The sequence below is a fragment of the Camelus ferus genome, chromosome 4 (genome assembly GCF_009834535.1).
Source record: "Camelus ferus isolate YT-003-E chromosome 4, BCGSAC_Cfer_1.0, whole genome shotgun sequence".
NCBI classification, from domain to species: Eukaryota; Metazoa; Chordata; class Mammalia; order Artiodactyla; family Camelidae; genus Camelus; species Camelus ferus.
The window spans coordinates 11,715,833-11,740,705 of record NC_045699.1 but is presented as its reverse complement, the minus strand read 5'-3'; the positions used below and the strand labels follow the sequence as shown (position 1 = coordinate 11,740,705).

The 24,873-nt window shown below is 34.7% G+C and overlaps 1 protein-coding gene and 1 pseudogene across 1 annotated transcript in view; both read right to left on the bottom strand.

Annotated features, from left to right (window-relative positions):
* LINGO2 (leucine rich repeat and Ig domain containing 2) overlaps positions 1-24,873 on the bottom strand; it is a 1,050,366-nt gene that overhangs the window by 911,654 nt on the left and 113,839 nt on the right. The window lies entirely within an intron of this gene.
* Positions 1,465-5,596, bottom strand: LOC116663352 (annotated as a pseudogene).

The window sequence follows — 24,873 nt, the reverse complement described above, 5'->3', positions numbered from 1 at the left end:
GAAGGCCTGTCCGTGAAAACATAAGAAAGCGTGCAATATAGAGATACTATGTTAAAAATGTTTGAAGAAATAAAATAAATCAAGTTGAGATGATGTGAAGCAGATAACATGAGATGAGCCAAGAAAGTTTCCTTGGAGAAGTTGAGTATTAAACCACGATTTAAGCTAGACTTTGAATATGAAAAAGTAAACTGTATTAGCGCAGAGAAGATTCTGGAATATAAGAGAAAATGTTTTGTGTAGCTTATATCTAGTAGAGAATATAAAAGAGAACTAGAAAAATGGTTTAATTTGTCCTCAAGGTTCATCTATGTTGTTGCATATGCAGGATTTCCTTCTTTTTTAAAGGCTAAATAATATTCCACTGTGTGTGCATGTGTGTCTATGTGTATGTGTAGGCTATTTCCACACCTAAGCTATTGTCAACAATGCTGCAGTGAACATGGGGGTAGGAAATCTCTTCAAGGTGCTGATTTCAATTCTTTAGGGTAAATATCCAGAAGTGGGACTACTGGATCATTGACAGTTCTACTTTTAACTTTTTGAGGAACTTCCATACTGCCTTCCCTACTGGCTACACCATTTTGTAAGAAGGTAGATTTCAAGGTAAGGGTTCTTAGAATAATTAAGAAAAGAAAACTTAGTTGGAGGTGTCAGTATATCTTTAAAAAGAGGAGTAATACTTATAAAGAGAAGAAAAGGAGATGCAAAATAATCTTATATAGTTTGAGCTTTATGTTGAAAAATTAAGTAGATATCACTCAAACACATAGCATTTCTTTTTACCTTGCCAGAATCAACACTTAGTAGCTATATTATGGAATTTCAAATACTTAGGTTTATAGTCATGCTAGTTCCATCATCCCAGCATTCTCAGACCTGCCATCTCAACCTTGCAATTCATGTCCATCCTTCAAAGCTGACATCTTACTTTTGAATAATTTTTTGACCTATCCCTCACTTACTCCTCCAATCAGAATTAACCTCTCCATCCTTTAAACTCCAACGGTATTTTAGCCATACTTCAATTATATTGCTTATATCAAAATAAAGTTCATCATTTAATTCTGTCCCTCAAGAATATATCTAATTTTCTATAGTAACATCAGCACACAATGAATTTATAACAAAACAAGATTACAGTGTATTAAATTTGGTTAAATTTTGAAAGGCCTGGAAATTAATCTTTTAATCTGAATATTGCTCGATACCCGCAACTGTTACATAATAATGACTATATTTTTTAAACTCTATCTTTTTTCTTCCTAGTAGCTATGAAAAGGTGCCATGTATATAAAACCGTTCTCAACTGAGATATCTCTTGGCAATTTCTATGAATGAAGAATTAAATCTATGAGGTTTTTCAACAATTTGTGGCATGTATTGGCATACATGTAATCAATTTAAGAGCTCTTTAAAATTCAACATTTGGTATGTATATAGAAACTATGTGTATGTGTTTGTGGTTTAGGTTTTGGGTTTTGCCCTCCTTTTTTTTGATACTAAATTTTCTGTATTTAGAATTAGCCAGCTGGTCTCAGTTTAGATGATCCCAATTTTGCTTGGCAACATCCAAAGCATCATAGTCAGGAGCTAACTAACATATGCCTTCTTCTCTCCATCAGGCCTGATCAGGGTGTTGACTTCAGCCAGTGTCAATGTCACAGAGATGCTTTCACAGCCTGTTTGATCTGGAGCTTGCTGGTCTTGACATCCACAATGAACACAAGTGTGCTGTCATCTATCTTCTTGGCTGACTAGGTGGTCAGGGGAACATGATGCTGGCATAGTGGTCAAGTTTGTTTCTCCAAGGGGTGGTCTTCAGAGGGTATCTGGGCGGCCTCCTGAGCCTCAGTCTTTGGGGCCATGGGAAGGTGGGTGACGTCTGGATCTTCTATTTTTGTGGCTGTGGATGCACTTCAGCCCTGCTTTCTTGGCCTTCAAAGCCTTTGCTTTGGCTTTGGCTTCGGGAGGGGCAGGGGCTTCCTTCTTCACTTTAGGCACCTTCTTCGTGAAAAGTTGCCCTCTTTTTAAGGGTACCAGACTAAATGTGCTTGTAGTGCAGGGTTTTCTGATGCCTCTTTTAAGCACTTAGAATGAAATTCTTTGATTCCTGATACTACTAGAAATGTAATAATTTTTAAAATACAAATTTAACATAAACATGGAGTTGTAACATTTTTGAAGGATAGGTTACATATTGTTTATTGTGGAAGGTATGTAAGGACAGCTGGCTCAGATTGAAAACTTCCAGAAAGCTACCAGTAAAAGAAAATTAATAAAATGCTTTCAAAATACTTATTTATAACTAAGTTATTCCCATCTGGCAAAATTATGACAGGCAAAACACCTACATTTTCTTACAAGAATATATATTTATATATTTAGATTCTTTTCCATTATAGCTTATTACAAGAAATTGAATATAGTTCCCTGTGCTAAAGTAGGTCCTTGTTGTTCATCTATTTTATACATAGTAATGAAAACACCTACATTTTCATTGAAATTAATAATTTCCTGACAGAGTATCTTTACATGACAGACAGCTTGCTTTATTACTACAAAGTCCTCCCTCCAGCTTCATCTTAGTAACTCTGGAACACAAATGGCCCAGAATTAAGAGCCAAGTCGAATTTCGGCAAAAATTAACACCTAAAAACCCCCACATACTCCCATATTACTGGATATATAACCATAAGAAGAGTCTAAAACTTTTAGTGAATATGGGTTATTGTGCTTTTCTTTTCTTCTTTCTTCCAAGCTTTCTTAGTGGTTTTTTATTTACATGTCACACTAAAAACTACAATGCAGGACTTCTGGCAGAGCTAATCACTATGCCTTCCATCCCATCTCTTCAGCCACCAGATGCATCATCTAACTTCCAAATAATTAAACTTCAACCCAAAGGTGACTGACATGAACCCTTGCTTTCAGAAGAAAATTTAAAATGCACCCCAATTATCAGATTAAATATCAAGCAATTTCTCCAAGTACAGCAGGCAGTCAGCCAAAGGCACATCATACAAGACTTCGAGGCAGTCGGGAAAGGTCAGACCCCAGCTCAACTCTGGAAAAAGCTTAGTAGCTTTCTCCCTAGCCAAGTGTGCTACCAGATAAAAAGGCCCAAGAAAAGTCCTGCCAGATGGGCCAGCTGAATATCCAGATGCCATCTCTGATACAACACATTATAGAGCTTTGCAGTTGGATACTTCATCTGGACACCATTAATCTCTGAGCACAGCACAGAGCTAGAAATTCTGGACATTGGAAAAGAAAGAAGGTTAGAGCTAAGTGGGCTGAAAAATGGCAAACGGTAACAAAAACAGAGAACAAACCAAAATTTTGTTTTTAAAAAATTTGTAATTTTGACTATGCCATTTTAAAATAAGTGAAGACTATCAGAATGTGGTTCTCAGTCATGAAAGAATAACTGAATTGTCTCTACCACCATCAATAAATATAAAACGGGCAAACAGTTATAAAAGGATTTCTTTCAGAATTTGGAAACTTTCAGACATTACTATCAAACATTGTCCCAGATAGTTCATAGGGATCTTGCTGAGCTGAAAAGACAGAGATCAAGTTTGGGGCTACAGAGTGGCTGGTATGTATGAGATGGGGTCCAAAGAGAAACAAGCTGTCCAGAGGAGAAGCCCAAGAAATCTATATGGAGCTCCACTGAGTCTATTTTTTTTTCCAGATTTACTAAGATATAATTGACAAATAGGGAATATATACACTTAAGTTGTACAGCTTGATGTTTTGATATATGTATACCCTGTGAAATGATCACCATAATAAGCTAATTTACATTTCTATCACCTCACATAGTTAACGTTTTCTTTCTTTTCTTTTTTTGTTTTTGTTTTTCCTGCTGGGACACTGAAGATTTACTCTCTTAGCCAAATTCAAGTATACAATACAGTATTGTTAACTCTAGTTATCATGCTGTGCATTAAATCTCCAGAACTTATTCACCTGATAACTGAAAGTTTGCACCCTTTAATCACTATCTCTGCATCCCCCAACCCCCTTGACCCTGCAACCATCATTCTACTCTCTGTTTGTACGAGTTTGACCACAGATCACCATATCAAATATAACTCTGATGAAAAAGTTTGACACATGGCGAGAATTACCAAAATGTAACACAAATGCAAAGTAACCAGATGCTGTTGGAAAAATGGTGTCAATAGATTTTCTCAATGCAGGTTGCCAGAAACCTTCAATTTGTAAAAATGCAGTATCTATGAAGCTCAATAAAATGAAGCACAGTAGAATGAGGTATACCTGTATTCTATATTTAGGTTTTAGTGGTATACACCTGACAGTGTATGTTTGTTAAAACTCATCAAACTATACTCCTAACATGGTAAATTTTACTGTATGTAAATAATCGTTCAATAGACTGAATACATTTAACAAACATTTAAAAATGAAAAACAAGTGTTGAAAAGTGGCTGAAGATATTTGTATATGTTGTTAACAGAGGGTTAGAATATAAAATATATTAAGAACTTCTAAAAATCTTAATTAAAAAGAGACAAAACAATATAAAAATAGGCATAAGACTAAACAGGAATTTCACAAAGAAGGAAATCTGAGTGGTCAAGAAACCAATAAACATGTTCAACTTCATTAAAAATGATCAAATCCAATTAAAATAATAGAAATACACATCCACCCAATTTACACACACTAAAATCAGACAATTCTAATTTGCGAGGAGTAAATGGGATAAGAAACAAGTCTTTTACACTGACTGGCATATCCTTTTTTCGTACATTAAAAGTCAATGAACATCATATTTTAAAGCTGTATATGCCCATACCTTAAAATTCAGCAATTCTATTCCTAGTTATATATACTAGAGAAGCTCATGCAAATGTCCACCAAGAAAAAGAAGTAAAAAGTGTTCATGGCATTGTTTGTAAAAGCAAAAACTAGAAACAAATCAAATGTCTATCAACAGGAGAATGGTAAATAATATGTTGTGTAGTCATATAGAGACATACTGTATGCAGTGGAAATAAATGAACTACATATGCATGCATCAGCAAAGACGTCTTTCAGGATTATGATAGTAAGCAAAAGCCAAGAACAAGTAGAACAAATTCCAATTATGTATATTAAGAACACTCATGACTAAGTAATACATTATTTAGGATAATATGTAACAATCTCAAAACAGTAGTTATAACTGAGATACTAAAGAAACGTGGGCAGAGAGAGGAATGTCAGGGGACCTCAAAAATGGTATTGTTCTCATAAGCTGATTTGTGGTGCTATGTAAATTTACTACATAATTTTTATTGTGCATATACAATATATCCATTATCTTTTTTATATATAACACATTTTATATTTCTTTCTAATTTCTAAATTATCACCTAAAGGTAAAATAAATATCTTGATGACTACCTAATATTCTCAATTCTCAGAATTGGTGAAACAAACTGGCTCCATTTTCCCTTACCTTATCCAGGTTATAAAGAAAAGAAGCGTCATCCTTCTGGTCATGCCCTTTCTTGGCCCTTTCTGATAACATTCTTCCCATTCCTGAATGGCAATGCCTTTTCCAGCTTCTCCGCACCATCGTTTGTTTCTTTGGTACCACCCCACTCCCTGGCCAGAAGCTAATCAGAGTCCAGATTAGGTTCTGAGCTCGGCTGGCCCCCAGCCTTAGTGGATTCACATCTACATCCAGAAGCTGACAATTTTTTTTTTTTTTTTTTTTTTGCAATATGATTCACTTAGACCAACAGATCTATATGGGGAAACAACTGACAGATAAAGTTATTTCCTTGTCCTAGACAAAACAATTTAGCGTAGCGGACATGTGGTCAACAGTGAGTGTTATGGTAAGAATCTGTGAAGGTGTAACTGTACTTTCTGAATGCCCTGAATGCATCCCAAAGATGGAAAACAAAAGAGGGTAGCAGATGCACAGGCAGGATAGCGTGGACTTGAAGAGTCTGGGCTTCCTATCAGACAGTGTGGGTATGAATTCGTATTCCTCCATAACGAGTGCTTCAAACTCCCTTCAAATGATAGTTCTTCGGTGAAAGACTTTTAATTACTCACAGCAATCTATCCACATATTACTTGTTGAACTTGGTGGTGGTAAGCTTTCTTCATAACAAGGTAAGTGAACCAAGCTTTCACTTCATAGTATTTACTGCTATAATTTCAGTATGTTTTGCAACAAGTCAGTACTCATATATTGTGTGATTTTAATTACACTTTTTAATAAAATGCAGAAAACAATAACTACATTGCAAGAATGCTATAAAGACTGGTGATAATATCAGCTAAACACCTGGCACGATGATTGGCTTGACATATGGTTCTCAGTGAACAGGCTTTATTGTTATGACCATCCTTCAGCTCCAATGTTTTATGACTTAATTAGAAATTTAGTTTACTTGTATGAAAGGCAAATATCAATAAATTTCCAATTGTATTGTTGAAGATCTATATTTTTATCTACTAATGGTTAAACAAGATCAATAATCATGACAGAATTTTTATGGCACTTACAGAAAAATTCAAGCTATTCTTTAATGGACCAGATTTAAATATGTACAGCCCTAAAATAATGATTTGGAAACCAAGAAATGGTCACAAAATCCAGGCTGTAATGAATATAAAAATCTAGTTGCAAGCCCACAACCAAAACATTCGACATAGAAGATACTCTATTTGTAGTTTTAAATGCCTTCCTAGATCCATGACTCAAATATTAATACCATTTGTTATCACTCAACTTCAATGTTACACTAAACAATTACTTCACTATGAGTAATGGTTGTAATAAATATGTAATGAAGATCATATATGACAGCACCACCAGCTATGTAATAATTTTATTCAATTAAATTTTCAACTACAAAATTTATATTCTGATTAGATAATTTCTATAAAAGTCTGCTACTCAAATGTTTAAAAAAATACTCCTCTGAGTTCTTTCACTTATGTTTCTGAGTCAGCAACTAGAAAACATTGAAGCAGAAAGAAAAGCATGTAATAATAATCTGAAAAATTTTATATAAATAATACATATAATTATGATATTACTATTTACTTATTAACAATTTATAGAAACTTCTAAGTAAATAAGCTGACAAAAATGAGAATAATACCAAATAACCTACAATAGACAGTATGAGTGATATTTGATGGCTGTTAAAGCCAGGGGACTGATCTCTGGATTTATATTATAACCCCATGTTCTTATTCCTTTGTTTCACTGTTCTAATTTGTACTTACATATTTGTCTCTATGTTTATTTAATGAATGAATGAAGTGTGTTAGATTTGAAGAAATTATTCACCCACGAGTCTATCTGTTGAATATCCCTAGATTACTTTAAATCATGTGGAGTCCTAAGGGAGTGAACAAGTCACTTCAAGGGAAAGGACCATATGCACATGAGGTGCATAACATTTTCACTCAGCCTCATTGTCCCAAAACATCTAGAACACATTTGCTCCCTAAGGGATTCAGCCCTGAATTTTGCTCTCTATATGTCTATTGACATCATACACCGTTATACCTAGTTTTCAGTAACAACCAAACACAAGTAACATTCCTAATAATAGCCATCTAAAAGATGCAATAGAATGGGGTCTAAAAATAAAAAGGTGGAAGCATAAAGTGCAGAAATCTTACACTGTAATATATTTTCCTAGGCCATAATTTGGGTCATGCCCTGATACAAACAGATCTTCCAATGGCAGCACCCACAAAAAGCACACACTTTTGGTGAGTAAGAGGATGAACACCAGCGGGAAAACAAACTGATAGAGATGCAGAAAGTCATACACAATGTATCTCTCACTATAATTCAGATAGAATACAGTAGAGATATTATCTATCTGTAATTTTCAGTATAACATATACTCTATTGTGAACTTGTGTGTCTATATCTGGAATGCACAGTATTCTACTGAATTTGTCAGATTAACCAGTTTCTTGGGAAAAATATTTGTTCATAGATGACACATTAGCTTTTATTATCAAGAAGCTTCATCTGCAAAGGAAAACAAGCAGCAAAAACACTGACTACTTTTTGGGTCCCCACTTTGTGGGACATAGACTAGTGTTTAGAAACAGGTTAGATCCTAAAAATTTGTTCCTAAATTCATGTGTTCTTAAGTCCAAAGTAACACTTTAAAAGTACAAATATGTGCACAATTCCTGTTGCTCTTTAACTCTGGAAAGAGTGGATTTTTACCTTCTTCTTTCTGTTACAAGTAAGCTAAAAACAAGACATTATTCTGAATATATCAAAGACTCTTGTTCAAGATGAACAAAATTAAAATGACTTCATACAACTTATAAAACCACCTGAAGGTGGCCGGCAAAGCTGAAGTATGTCTCCTGGACTCATACCTTTCTACTTGTCAATAAAGTGCATTAACTGAAAGTTCGTAGTGGAGAAGATTCTGTATAGAATCTGGCAAACTTATCATCTCCAATTTAGTAAATGTATAACCTGATAAATAGGTAAGAATGTTGAACCAAAAACTCAAGAGATAATACAATACAATGTACATCCAAGAACTGGATACTGTAATAAAAACGCTACAGGAACTGAGAGAAATGGGAGATAATTGTGATTTGGGTTAATGTGGCAAATTTCTCCAAAAAACAATGGATAGGATTTTGAAGAGGAAAGAGTATAAAGAAGAATCATCACATGAGAAGAGCATAAATAAAATATGGAGAAAAGCATGGTTATTACAGGTGAGGAGACCATGAAGACAAGGGGACCAACTGGAATTGCCAGCTCCTTCTGAAGGCCAGGTGGGGAAGTGCCACCAGTCAGCTTGTGAAGCCGCACCATGAAAGGTGTGTAGACATAGCAGACATAGGAAAATAAGAGTAGGAAACAAGTGATTTAGGAAAGTTACTGTGACATTGATAAGCAACTATTATTATCAGAGATAAAGCCCAGAGATGGATCCCAAATACACTAGTATGCACCAAACACAGAATCATTTTTTAATGCTAAGGCAGCAGATCATACATTTAAACAGGAAGTATGGTATAAGCTAAACGTAAATGCTTCATTTCCTTTTACATCATGTAGCACTTCCAGGTATGAGCATATGTAATCATTAGGGATATTTCTTGCAGAACTAATGTTTATTAAAACTGGTTTCCACATGGGATACTATATTAGAGTGTCTCATAAGAGATTCCAGATAGTGGAAATTTCAGGAAGGAGTGTTAACAAATAAGATGAAAGGTTACAGATTTTACTTTACTTAGAAACAAAGGTGTTTAAAGAAGTATATGTAAAGTGTCATTATGGGATATCGATGCATCATTATCTAAAAATTGGCCTGTAAACAAATATTAAGAAAGATCTCATAAAGGACAATTTGATATTGGCCTAAAGTCACATCGGCTGACTTCATATCATGGCTCTACAAACCCCCAAACTGTGTAATGTTAGTCAAGTTAACCTCTCTACTAATTATTTCATTTTATTTTAAATATGAAGAACTGAGGGTGTTAAATGAGGTAAGACAGCACTCAATAAATATCAGCTCTCATCACCATCTTCTTCATCATCATCATCATCATCATCATCACAGTGGAAATATTTCTGTTAACTTGGTCCTTCCTACTGGTAATTTACTGGAAAAACTTATGCTTTAAGAGTATAAAAGATCAAATGGCAGCTCATGGTTTACATTTTCCTTTCTTATGATTCCTTTTAATTAACATTTTGTAGAAACCAAATGTCTGAGAGTTGTCCCTTATTAAAAGGAAACCATGTATATTATTTTTATCATCACTAAACTATTTCAGAATATATTTGTAAGTTATATATTATAGTCATGATCCTCTGTTGAAGCTAATCTTCTGTGACAGTTACTATTAAAAAGATGATTAAAACAAATTACTTTCTAAGGGGAAAGTAATGTAAGTGCTCTCTTTGGTTAAAAGAATGGAGAATATTATTTTCAAAAAGCACCAGAAAATACTTAAGAAAACCTCTCCCTTTCCATGAACACCTTTATCCAAAGGACTAAGAAATCCTGAGTAAGGCATTGTTTTGGGAACTGAATACATTTAGTTTAATCACCAGTGGAATTTTCATTTCAATAATCAGTTGAATAACAAGTATACAACAAGAGCATAAATAGAACTGTCAGAATGTAATTGCTCATTGTGCAAGTCTTCAGATAAACTTAAAAAAGGAGAAGGCACAAAATCAATTAAGACTCCATATCAAAGTATTGGGAGAGATTTTTTTCAGATGTTATATGAGGAATATGTCTTCTTCCTTAAGTTTTAGGGCAAGAGTCCCAGAATGCTGGGATTCTAAGGAGGGAAAGGATACTGTAATTGTAGTATAGGCAAATAAGTTAGAAAATAATAAATTTTCATTAACTTTCCAGTTGCAAACATATTTTTCTTTCTCTCATCTCAGCTTATCTCAAAAAAATCCTAGGTATTAGACAAGGCAGGAAAGATTTTCTCATTTTAAATTGCAAATCTATATATTTTCCCAGAAGCAAATCCAGCTGGTGTGAGTTTCTTACAGAGAAGTTATTCCTTGTGTCATATAATCTATTTATGAATTACCAGAAACTTTCAGATAGTTTTGAGGAAATTAAATGTGATAAAAGTACCTCATACAACTTGCTAATGTTTAAAGGGTTTACAAAACATGCTTATAGCATGTGTTATTTTACATGATGGAATGATTTAATACACTCAGCTTCTTTGAAGAGAAAGAAAGGAAGAAGAGAGAGAGGCAGAGAAGAAGAAATGGAGGGAGGGAACCTCTATTTGGCCTAATACAAACACGAACTAAGTTGGAAGTTCCCGAATCCAAGTGTAGAAGTGAAAATGGAAACCTTTTCTAACACTCTGCCCAACTGCAATAACAAGTCAATAACAAGTTTACAGCTTACACAGCACTTTTGCATTCATGATCACACTTAATCCTCCCAACAACTTTCGAGGATAAATACTACTTTGACTTCAAAGGAAAGGAGTCTGTCCAACGCCATGCATTTCACAGGTGGTAGAGCAAGGGCACAAATTTAGGGATCTGGGCCACATTTTCAGATTGTTTTCCATCTCATCATCATAGCAACTCCATGATCCTTTTTTTTTTTTTAATTGAATGGGTAAGGTGGCTCTTCCTATCATAGATAAAGTCTAGTCAGTATTGCTCTATCAAAGTCCCAAATTGTGTGTGTGTGTTGTGTGTGTGTGTGTTGGTATATTATTATGTCATATACCATAAAACCTAAAATTCATGCCCTAAGGGAGCTAGGCATACGTACGGTTAACAACTTGAAAAGCTAAAGGGCATTACAAAAAAATTTGGACAGAAATAAAAATAAATTTAAGATTTCTTTCTCCATCAAAAATTAATTGATGATACTCTAATGCTCAAATATGTTCACACTTGATTTTTACATGCATGAAATGCACACCCCAGTTGTAACAGTGACTGGGGGCTAAAAGCAGAAGGGTTATAATTTATGGAACACTTCTTATATGCAGAACTTTTGCTCTACACTACACATATATGATATAATTCAATCCTATCAGCCATCAGCCCTGATAGGAATAATTACCTCTGCTTTCAGTGTAAGGAAAATTAAGCATTAGTTAACTTGCCATAAGTTACACAGCTAGTCAATGCAATGCCAGTACTGAAAATGAAGTTCACCTGGTTACAAACCCAGCGTTCTTAGCCTCTCTCTGAAGTTGTCTTCAGTTTTATTCAACCACTGAAACTTAAATTTAACAGCACATATGAATGTCCTCCCTTTCCAAAAAAATACCTGTTTCCCAATATAACTGGAAATTCCCTTGAAAGAAAAGCTAGATTAAAAAAAATTCATTCTCAGAATTCCTCTTCTATAAAAATGAAGATATTAAAGATTTCCTTCTGTATGTATTTTCAGCTCTGTGTGCTTTTTATTATTTTTCAAGTTGTAGTCCCTTTTGTTAGAAACATCTAGGAAAAGGAGAATACAAGATTTAGTTGAGTTAAAGTCAGTACAGGGAAAAACTAAGCTGTAGTAATGATAATGGGACCTGAGATTTTTCCTCTAAAATGCATAGGTGGGAGAGAGGGGAGTCACATTTTAGAAGGGCTTATGGCAGGGGCTTTGGCATAAAGTTACTGTGGCATAACTAAGTCTAAATAATCCTGGGTACTGAGGAGGGAATTTGAAGTATACATATTCAGCTGCCAACAAGGTTATATAAAGGTTACTCAAAGTATTTTGCATTACAAGCTTCCAAGTTACTCAGTGTATTTGGGATCACAGTGGCACCCTAGAGGCAAGAGTTAATATTCCTGAGTCATAAAACCAGAAAGACATCAAATATTTGAATGGAGGGAAAAATCACAGTGTTAAAATGCTTCTTGGTATGCAACAAAGCAAAATGAATTCACAAGAAACTAGATGAAACTGAAGCAAGGGTAGTGGTATGGGGACGGAGGGCAGTAGAAGAGCCAAAATTTCTTGTTAGCAAAGGATCTGGAAGTGGGAGTTAATTGTATACTAACCACTATTTCTAACTTAGGACATAAGTTATAGCAGGTTCATAGTCTTAACATGCAATCTTTACTCTTTTGCTTTTGGAAATGAAAAAAATTGATTCATGATGGTTTTCTTAATCAGATCCCCCAATGTTATTCTTCACATACTTTTAAGTTACCAACTGCAAATATCCACATAGCAATTATTAGGACTAACTGCAGTCAGGCTGGGAAGGGCAACTTAATTGTCTAACAGTGCACTGGGAGAAGGTTAGTAGACTTTAACATAGCAAGAATCAGGAGTCATTGAACTGAGCTTCGTGCAAGAGGTCATACCTTTTCTAAAGAGTCAAGAAAATACCATTAAAGAGACAGAATCTCACAAGTTACTTATTAGCCATAGTACATTTTATCCTGAGAAATAAAGGATCAGGGAAGGAAAAAGCACAAACTGAAGCTGAGAACACACTATAAAGTATTCAGATAAGACTAAATAAAAGCGATCAACTAATATTTGCTAAGAACGGGGAAAAGATAGTTTCTTTAATAATTGGGGTGGTGGGAAAACTGGATATGCACATGCAAAAGAATAAAACTAGACCCCAATCTTACACCATGGACAAAAATTAACCTGAAATTGATTAAAGACAAATTTAAGACCAGAAACCATAAACCTCTACAAGAAAACATAGGGGAGAGCTACTGGCCATTAGTCTTGACAATGATTTTTGGACATGACACTGAAAAGCACAGGCAACAAAAGCAAAATTAAATAATTGGGACTACCTTAAACTAAACAGCATCAGTACAGGAAGCAAAATCAATAAAATGAAAAGGCAACCTACTGAATGGGAGAAAATATTTGCAAACCATATATCTGATACAGGGTTAATATCCAGAATAAATACAGAACTCATACAACTCAATAGCCCAAATCATCATCATCATCTGTTTTTTTTTAAATGGGCAAAGGACGTGAATAGACATTTTTCCAAAGAAGACATACAAATAGCCAAACAGGTACATGAAAAGGTGCTCAATGTCCCTAATCATCAGGGAGATACAAACCAAAACCGCAAGGTAATATTCAATCAAACCTATTAGGACGTCTATGGTCTAAACAACAAGAGATCAGTATTGGCAAGGATGTAGAAAAAAGAGAACACTTGTGCACTGTGGGTGGGAATGTAATGTGGCACAACAACTATGGAAAACAGTATGGAGGTTCCTCAAAAACATTAAAAATAGAACTACCATATAATCCAGCAATCCTGGTTCTGGATACGTATCTGAAGGAAATGAAATCACTGTCTCAAAGAGACATCTATTCATTGTGGCATTATTCATAATAGTCAAGACATGGAAGCAACCTAAGGGTCCATCAATGGATGAATGGATAAAGAAAACATGGTATTTTTTCATATTTACATTGGAATATTATTCAGCTATAAAAAAAGAAGGAAACCCAGCCATTAACAACAACATGGATCAATCTTGTGGACATCATGCTAAGGGAAATAAGTCAACAGAGAAAGACAAACACCATATAATCTCACTTATATGTGGAATTTTAAAAAGTAGAATTCACAGAAACAGAGACTAGAATGGTGGTTGCCAGGGTGAGGAAGGGTAAGGATAGGAGAAAGGTATTCAAAGAGCACAAACTTCAGTTATAATTTAAATAAGTTGTAGGGATCTAAGGTACAGCATGGTGACTATGGTCAATAATACTGTATTATATACTGGAAAGTTGCTTAAAAAAGTAGATCTTGAAATTTCTCACCACAAACACACATATACAAAGGTGTGAGGTGACAGATGTGCTAACTAACATTCTGGTGGTAAGCATCTCACATTATATACTTACATCAAATTATCATATTGTACACCCTAAACTTACACAGTATTTCAATTATATCTCAGTGAAGGAAAAATAAGACTAAAAGTGAAATAGTAGTGACAGTCTCCAAGTAAAGAACATGGAGAATTCTATTCCTGATATTGAACAGACAAGAAATAAACCAAAGAGGACATAAACTATGAAACATGTTCCTAGAAATATTCTATTAAACTATGAAAAACCTGGAATTTCTTTATTTCCCTCACTGAAATTTTAACCCGTATTAGAGAAAGGATAAATGAAGATGACTACTAATCTAAACATAATCTGGATCAATAAGAAAGGAGCAATTTCTGACACAAATGTTATTAGAATTTTAAGAACAAGTATATATATATATATATATAATATTTATTATATTAAATATATTATTTATTAATATAATTATTGTTTATTATATTAATATATTTCTTATATTAATAATATTAATATATATTAAAATATTTAATTAGAAAAAGACAGGTCCCATACATGTTAGAAAACCTTATTTAACAACAACAACAAAAAAAGAATAGAGGGTTAAAGTGACTCCATAACTGAAGGATTCATGAAAGACAGGAGGTACAATTTCTATTATACAAGGTGACGTAAAAGTAAAAACAAGGTGCATTTAAGTGAAAACATGTAAGGGCTAATTGAGTATATTTTTAAAGAAATATGAAAGGGACACATACTCAAGGAAATACAGAGTGATGCAAATATTTAGTGATAGCCCTAAAAAATATAAGGCCAGAATGAACTGAGCTTTCTGAAAATTACTACGGAGAGCAAGTGGGAGGCTTTAAAAGCTATTTCTAGCATAAGAATATTGCTTAAGGCAAGATGGCATATTATTAATATAAGACAGATAAAAGTATGAATTTTAAAAATTCTATTTTCCTTTTTTAATTTCTCCATCAAAGTGAAAGAGCGTAAGATTGCAAAATTTTTAAGCACTGCATTCTCCCTTATAATACTGATGGAAAAAACCATTAAAAAATATCTAACTAACCATTGCAAATAAATTCCAAACTCCAAGAGTTCTGTCACATCTGGCAAATAAGAAATCAAGGAAAGAAGAGAGGGAGGGAGGAAGGAAGGAGGGAGGGGTGGAAGGAAGGAATATTAGTAACATCCAACAAGTCATGGAAAATATAAGAGGCACAGAGATATATTAACAGACAAAGAGTACTTACAAACTGCTAAATTTGGGATAAGATGTCCAGTCGCTTTTAAAGATAATTAACAATGTATTTTGCAGGTAATTACTTTTTAAAATCACAAAGACTAAAAACCACTCTGGACTCAATCACTAAAAACAAGAATCACAAACCTTCTTACCTTATATCGTTTTTAGATTGATTGAGCAGGCTTATGATGTTGACATAAGTATGTCTTAACTGCAACAAAGCATTGGATGTATTTCCTTCCTATGTTCATTAAGGATGAATACAGGCTGAATAACATCACATTTCAATGATATTTTAGCAACTGTATGCAAATAATGCTGTTAAATGTTTTCATTTCAACCTAATGAATGGCCCTTATCTGATCAATGGAAAGCTATGAAAGACAGCTCACCTACTCCATTTCAAAATCAGAATTTAAATTCATACTGACAACTTACAATAGTAAGTAGAAACCAAGAAAAAGTAAACTGCATATGAATAGATATTAAGTTCTATATCTGGTTTCGAGAATGGAAGCACGATTACATTATGAGCAAAATCTGGCCTTCTTATAACTTACATATAAAACAAAGACATGGAAGGGTTTTTTTTTTCCCCTTTTAACCATAAATTAAATGTAAACCAAAAGGCTAATACATTTTGTTAAGTGAGAGCAGCAGAATTATAAACATTTCAAGAACCAAAAATCTCCACTGTCTACTATTCTTAATTATTGTCACACTATGTATAGAAAATAGCATTCAGTGGTAAGTAGATATTCTAAGTAGAATTTACTTAAGCTTAACCAGGAATGGTAAGGCACATATACACTGTATGACACAAGGAAGTTGTCCTGTTAAGTGAAGCAGTTTTCTTCTATTGCTCCAGAAGACACAACACAGGTAGAGAGTTAGAACTAATATAAGGTATATTTTGTTTTAAAATAAAGAATAATATCCTAATAAGAACCATCTCATGATGGAGTAGCCTTTCTAACACTGAATTTCCTTTAACTAAGACATAATGTCTCCAGACATCAATCAGTGTTATACAAAGTATCCTAGTCTGATAAATTTTATAAAACATTTTCTTAGAGAATTTGAGAATATTTATTGTGAAGATACTGCTCTCCCCTTCAAGAACAGAAGAGTTCCCCACACTATGAAACTTTTTTTAAGGCCACTTTTTTCAGGACTATTAAGTTGTGAATATAATTTGGGCAACACAGCAAGGGGTTTTACAGAAGAGATACCTTGAGAAAGAGTTTGTAATGGATTCTGAAGTTATTACCAAATGTAATCCTTTTTATTATTCATAATTTTAATTGGTAGCCAAGACCATAATCAGTAGGCGTCAAGATACTCAAATTTGCATAACAGGTTTTATAGTATAGGTAGCAAAGTGTTTAAGAACTCAAAAATAGCCAGACAGGATAGTTAGTGCTAAATATATGAGATAAAACACAAAAATCAGTCATAGTTTACATTCAATGATTGCTCACTCTGTACCAAGCACTTCACTAACTATTACAATCTCACTTCCTATTCAGAGTAACTCCTATCAGCCCCGTTAAACAGATGAGGAAACTGAAGCTTTAAAAAAATCGGATAGTCTGCTGAAGATTACAGCCAACAAGTAGTAGAAACAATTGAAAATGTAGCTCTAACCATTGCACTACTACTTATTAGATCCTCAGGTTTCCAGTTTCTTCATCAGGGAAGAATATCAAGAGAGAATTGAGTGGAGCATCCCTTCAGAAAAACTATGGTGCCTCAACAACTCCAATTTGGAGACAGAAGCAACGTGATGGCCTCCAGCCTTCCTCCACCATTCTCACTGTGGCCATGGTAATGAGGATGAAGGGGGAGGGGAAGGAATAGTGCAGCTAATCAATGAGGAGAAATGCCTCAAGAAGGGGCTGCAATCACAGCATAGGTTGATGTCTGAGAGAAAGGATGTAGTAGAAAGTGCTAGGGGACTTCCACTGGGAATCAGGTATCTGTGAATGAGATGAGGCTCCAGGAGACAACATATACAAAACTGTTAAAGCAGATGACAGTATCTTGTTCTGTGAATTCTTTCTCAACATGCAGACCATTAACCTCATCTGACAAGATAATATTTTTTTCCTAAAGAAAGAGCCAGAAAATAGGCAATCTCCTAAATTTTCATGCCAATAACAACTTGCATCAAAATAAAATGAGGCCAAGTTTCTTTATATAAAATTTTATTATTTATACTTAGAAGCACAAAGAAAAAGAAGCTATTCACAGTATACAAGCTTTATAATTACATAATATCAAAATGATTTTAAATATATAATAATCTCATTAAACATTTTCTACAAAGACTTTTTTGGGATTTTCTATGCTTAAAGAAAATGGAATACCCAGCTATTGCTGATGGCTTATTAACTGCTCTCTGTAATATTTTTGACAAATTTATAAAATGAGCAGAATACAACTGGAAGTATAAAATAATTTTAACAAAACACTTTAGGCATTGCCAAAAATAAGTAGGTTGTTACTATGTAAGCAAAGTACTGAGGTGAAAGTTTCATGCTATGCAAAATCAGTTTTATTTAGAGTTTTTCTTATTTTTTTAAGTAGAGTTGATTTACAATATTATACTAGTTTCAGGTGTATAGCATAGTGATTCAGTATTTTTACAGATTATATGCCATTAAAGTTATTACCAGATAATGGCTTCAGTTTCAGGTGCTATACAATATATCCTTGCTTATCTATTTTATACATAGTAGTTTAAATCTCCTAATCCCCTACCCATAACTTGCCTCCTGTTATCTTCCTTCTCCCCACTGGTAACCACTAAGTTTGTTCTCTAAATCTCTGAGTCTGTTTCTGTTTTGCTATACACATGTATCTGTCTTATTTTTTAGGTTCCACATATAAGTGATATAGTGTTTGTTTCTGACATTTCACTAAACACACTATTTCCTAAATCCATTCACACTGCCGCAAATGGCAACATTCCATTCTTACGGCTGAGTAGTAATCTACTGTGTGTGTATATACATATATATGTATACCAATTCTTTTATCCGTTGGTCTGTTCATGAACCCTTGGGTTGCTTCTATGTCTTGGCTATTGTAAATAGTGCAGCAATAAACAATGAAGTGCATGTATCTTTTCAAATTAGTGTTTTCAATTTTTTTTGGATATATACTCAGGAGCGGATTGCTGGATTATATGGTAGTTCTATTTTTAGTACTCTGAGGAACCTCCATACTATGTCTCATAGTGGCTGCACCAATATACATTCCCATCAGCAATGTACAAGGATTCCCTTTTCTCCACCTCCTCACCAAAATTTTTATCTGTAGACTTTTTGATGATAGTCATTCTGACAGGTGAGGTAGTATCTCATTGTTTTGATTTGCATTTCCCTACTAATTATGGATGCTAAGCATCTTTTCATGTGCCTGTTAGACATCTGTATGTCTTCTTTGGAAAAATGTCTACTCATATCTTCTGCCCATATTTTGATTGGGTTCTTTGTTTTTTTGATATTGAGTTGTATGACCTGTTTTTATATTTTGGATATTAACCATTTGTCACTCACATCATTTGCAAAAGTTTTCTCCCATTCTGCAGGTTGTTTTTCAATTGCTGACAGTTTCCTTTGCTGTGCAAAGCTTGTACATTTAATTAGGTCTCATTTCTTTTTGCTTCTCTTTCTTTTGCCTTAGTAGACATGAGCCAAAAAATATTGCTATGATTTACGTCAAAGAGCGTTCTATCTATGTTCTCTTCTAGGGATTCGATGATTTCACGTCATTCATTTAGGTTCATTTTGAGTTTCTTTTTTGTACAATGTGTGAGGAAATGTTCTAATCTCATTCTTTTGCATATAGCTGTCCAGTTTTCCCAGCACAATATGTTGAAGAGACTGTCTTTTCTCCACTGTAAATTCTTGCCTCTTCCAACTTGATAATGATATGTGATCCTTTTTTAATATATTGTTGGATTCAGTTTGCTGATACTTTGTTGGGGATTTTTGTATCTATATTCATCAGAGATATTGGTCTGTCATTTTCTTTTTCTTTTTCTTTTCTCTTTCTTTTCTTTTTTTTTCTTTTTTCTTTTTTTTAGGTAGTGTCTTTGTGTGATTTTGGGATCAGTGTAATGGAGGTCTCATAGAATGAATCTGGGAGTGTCCTGCCCTCTTCAGTGTTTTGGAATAGTTTGAAAACGATAGCTCTTCTTTATGTTTGGTAGAATTCCCCTGTGAAGCCATCAGGCACTCGAATTTGTTTGCTGAGAGATTTTTTTTTTTTTTACTACAAATTCAATTTCACTACTATTGATTAGTCCTTTCAAATTGTTCCTTCTTGACTCGGTATTGGCAGGTTGCATGTTTCTAGAAATTTGTCCATTTCTTCTATTGTCTGATTTGTTGGCATATTACTGCTTGCAGTATTATCTCATGATTTTTTTGTATCTTCATGGTATCAGTTTTTATTTCTCCTATTTCATTTCTTATTTTTGTTTTTTTGTTTGTTTTTTTTTTGGGGGGGTCTTCTATTTTTTTCTTACTGAGTCTGGCAAAAGGCTTATCAATATTGTTTATTTTTTCAAAAAACCAACTTTTTGTTTCATTGATTTTCTTCTATTTTTTTAATGTCTATTTCATTCATTTATTCTCCTATCTATACTATTTCCTTCCCTCTGATGATTTGGGGGTTTGTTTGTTCTTCTTTTTCTCACTCCTTTAGTTGACAGGTTAGAATGCTTTGAGTTTTTTCTTGTTTCCTGAGGAAGGCCTGCTTCACTATAAACTTCCCTCTTAGAATTACTTTTGCTGCATCCCATAGATTTTGTAGTGTTGTATTTTTATTTCTTTGTAGTCAAGGTATTTTCTGATTTTCTCTTTGATTTCTTCATTGAGCTGCTGGTTTTCTAGTAGCTTGCTGTTATAATATGCATGTACTTGGTTCTCTTCTTAATTTTTCTCCCTATAACTGATTCCTAGTTTCATTATCACTGTGGTTGGAAAAAAATGTTTGATAAAATTTTTACCCTTTTAAATTTGTTGGGACTTATTTTGTTGCCTAGCACAGTGATCTATCTTAGAGAATATTTCATGTGCACTTGAAAAGAATGTGTATTCTGCTGCTGTCTTTGGATGTAATGTCCTGTAGATATATATTAAGTCCAACTGCTCTATTGTACCATTTAAGACTAATGTTGCCTTACTGATTTTATGCCCAGATGATCTGTCACTGATGTAAGTGAGGTGTTAAATTCTCCTACCATTATGGTATGATTGTCAATTCTCTCTTTATGTCTGTTAATATTAGCTTTATATATTTAGGTGCTCCTGTATTGTGTATGTAGATGTTAATGAGTACAATATCCTCTTCTTGTACTGATCGCTTTATATAATGTCCTTCTTTGCCTTTTGTCATAGCCTCCTTTAAGGTCTGTTTTGGTACACTTGCTTTCTTGTGGTTTCCATTTGCATGAAATATCTTTTTCCATTCCCCTACTTAAAGTCTATATATCTTTAGCCGAAGTGAGTCTCCTATAGGCAGCATAAAGAAGATTTTTTTTAAACATTTTTTATTGAAGAAGATTATTTTTAATCCAATCAGCCACCTTTTGATTGGAGCACTTAGTCCATTGACATTTAAAGTAATTATAGGCATGTACTTACTGCCATTTTCTTACTTATTTCCTGATTCTTTTTGTAGTTCTCTGTTCATTTCTTATTTTTGTTTCTTCCCTAGTGGTTTGATTTTTTTTCTTTAATAGTATGCTTGTGTTCCTTTCTTTTTAGTTTTTAATGTATCATAAATTTTTGATTTGTGGTTACCATGGAGTTCATATGTGTTGATCTACACATCTACTTGTTTTAAATTGGAAGTCATTTAAGTTCAAACACATTTTAAAAGATCTACATGTTTTAATCTCCTCCTCCATGTTTTGTGTTCTCGATGTCATATTTTACATCTCCAAGTTCAATCTTTAATTGTTTAGTTTAGTGTACTTATGGTTGCTTTTATAATGTTTTGTTTTCTACTCTTGTACTGGCTTATTTAAGTGGTTGATCTTCCTACACATTTGCTTTTCCTAGTGGGATTTTCCTGTTCCTACACCTTCTTCTTTTCCAGAAAAAGGAGGCCCTTCAATATTTCTTTGAGGGTAGGTTTAGTATTGATGGATTTTTAGTTTTCCCTTGTCTCAGAAGTTCTTTATCTCTTCTTCTATTGTAAATGATAATTTTGCTGGGTAGGAGTACAATAGGTTGTAGGTTTTTTCCCTTTTAGCACTTTGAGTATACCAGGTTCCTCCCTTCTGACCTGCAAAGTTTCTGCAGAGAAATCAGCTGATAGACTTATGGGGGGTTCCCTTATTAGTGACTCTGTTTTTCTCCTGGTGTCTTTAGAATTCTCTCTTTATCTTTTAACATTTGCCACTTTAATTATGATATGTCTTGGTGTAGGTCTCTTTGAGTTTATCATGTTTGGGACTCTCTGTGCCTTCTGTACCTGGATATGTGTCTCCTTTTTCAGGCTTGGGAAGTTTTCAGCCATAACTTCTTAAAGGACATTTTCAGTCCCCTGCTCTCTCTCTCTTCTTCTGGGACCCCCATAGTGGAAATGTTGGTATGCTGAATGTTGTCTTAGTGATCGCTTAAACTGTTTTCATTTTTCAAATTTATTTTTCTTTTTTCTGTTCTGATTGGATGATTTTCATTATTCTATCATCCAGAGCATTTATGCTTTCTTCTGTGTCACTTAGTCTGATATTCATTTCTTCTACTGTGTTTTTCATTTCAGCTACTGAATTCTTCATTTCTGACTCATTTTTATATTTTCTAATTCCTTGTTAAAATTTTCACTGTGGACTACTATACTTTTCCCTAATTCAGTTAATATTTTTATTATCAGTACTTTAAATATTTTATCTGGTAAACTGTTTATTTCTGTTTCATTATTTGTTTTTTCAGAGCTTTTCCTTGCTCTTTCAATTGAGAATAGTTCCTCTGTCTTATTTTACTTAACTTTCTCTGCCTCTATAAATATAGGTGAAACAGTTACCTGTTGCATTCTTGAAGGGATGTTCTTATGTGGAAGCATGCCTGTACAGACTGCATGTGCCCAGTGCCTTTGGTGGGAGAGCTGGAAGACATGGTTGCAAGTCATGTCTTTCCTCAGGGTGGACTGGCAACTATCACCTTGGTAGTGGTGAGGCTGAAGATAAAGGGCCTAAGGCTAGAGCTGGGTGTGAGGTAGGGCTTGCCCTCTGCTCAGCAGTCATCATGACCATATCATCAAGATCTGATTCCAAGTTGCCAGAGCAGAAGCCCTGAAGGCAGGGCTCAGGCTGGTTATGTTCCCTTTAAGTGTATATTTTTCCCCTCCCCTTGTACTGGGACTCTTGCCACAGAGTTGGGGAGTGCTGAAGTGAGTGGGGCTTGTGAGGGCTCTTGGCTCAGGAGGGCTGCAGACAGACGTCTGAGCTGTCTCTGATGTGCTGCCTATGCAGGCACCCACAATTGTTTCCCTTGTTCCACTCAAACACAGCCTTGAGTTCAAATCTCCTTTGATCCTCACAGCTGATCACCGCCCTAGTCTCTGCCACCCCTGCCCTGTTGTAGAACCACATCCACAGGGACAGGCAGAATCCAAGTGGACTCTCAGCATATATGGGGGTAGGGGTGAGCTGTGGTGGAGTGGCCACCATAAATCTGATGTGCTGCGTGAATAAGGCCCAACAATGACTGCTGCCACCCTACCCAGGCTACGCCTCAGGACTAGGTTGCCTCTGTGTCCCACAGTCAAATTGTCTCCCTGGTCGTGTCCACCCCAGACCCAGTGCCATTCTGTGATGTGGACTGAGTGGGGCTGAAGCATTCATTCAGCTCAGGCTGAGGCACAAAGAGAGGTGGTCACATGAAACCAGCAGCTGCTAGAGCAGATCTCTCTCTGCCCTGCCCTTGGGGCAACTCAGCCTGTACTGGTTCTCAGGAGCTCGCACAGCCCTTCTGATAGTCCCAGCAATCCTCCAATCAGCCAGGTCCTCCCCTGTGTAGGACCCCAGGACAGGGGCACCCAATCTGTGGCTCTCACTGCTCTCTCCCCAGGGCATGTGTCTGCCTGTGAATTCTCCTTTTTCCTCCCTTTCTCTTCCCAGGGGCACAGGTGCCAACCTGATCACTTTTCCTTCCTTCCCAACTGATTATGTGTACATCTTTCTTACAGCCTTGGTTGTACAGAAGTCCTTCTGCCAATTTCCAGTCAGTTTTCCATGAGAACTGTGTCACATGTAGATATAATTTGTGTGTGTTCATGGGAGGGGAGGAGCTCCATGTTTTCTTACTCTGCCACCTTGATTGATTTCTCTTTACAGTTTTTCTAACAATTCTTTTCAAATGATATATTTTGGAGAGATGGATAACATTGAGTGCTTCTCATAACACTAGAAATATTAAAGGCATACATATCCAGAGTAGCAGAATATTTGCCTCCTATTTATTACTTGAAACTATACACCTAAAATGTCACTTGATTTATGCTCTCTAATGATTGTGATTTAGGTATGATTAAAGAGGTTGGAAATTATGATTTTGATGAAAATTATTGCTTTCCTAAAATGGTAAGTCAAAAGTTAATTCCTAATTGCCTCTTAGAAAAGATCTTTTATTATTCTTGTGAGTATTATCAATGGCTTCTAAAATCCAATACTCTTAAAGTGATTAAGATCATGGACCCTGGAGCCGTATTGCATCAGTTTAAAACTCTGTGCCTCCACTAGATAGCTGAGCTGATGTCACTCTATAGAGGAGCAAACTTGGGAAAATTACTTCAGTTCCTTCTCAATAAGGTGTAGATAACATAGAAATAACCATAGTAGGTTGGATGAGGACTACATGAGTTAACAACAATAGTGTCAAAAGCATAAGCCTTGATGTATCTACATAAGGCTAAATTTGTCTTTTGAATTTTTGATTCATAGAATAGAATTCTACCTTAATGCACTGATTTTTGTAATGGATATATAAAGAGAAATTAACAGATCTTTGGGGGATGATCGAAATGTTCAAAAAGCAGATTATGGTAAGGACTGCCCAACTCAGTAAATTTACTAAAAGTATTGGATTATACATTTAAGACAGGTCAGTTCTTTCTATTATATAAAAATTATACCTTAATAAAACTAAATACAAGTACGTGTGTATATATGAAATTAAGGAAATGTTATATATATTAAAATATAGAAAAATGTTTTTTTGCTAAGCTAAAATCAACATTATAACAAATCAATATTAAATT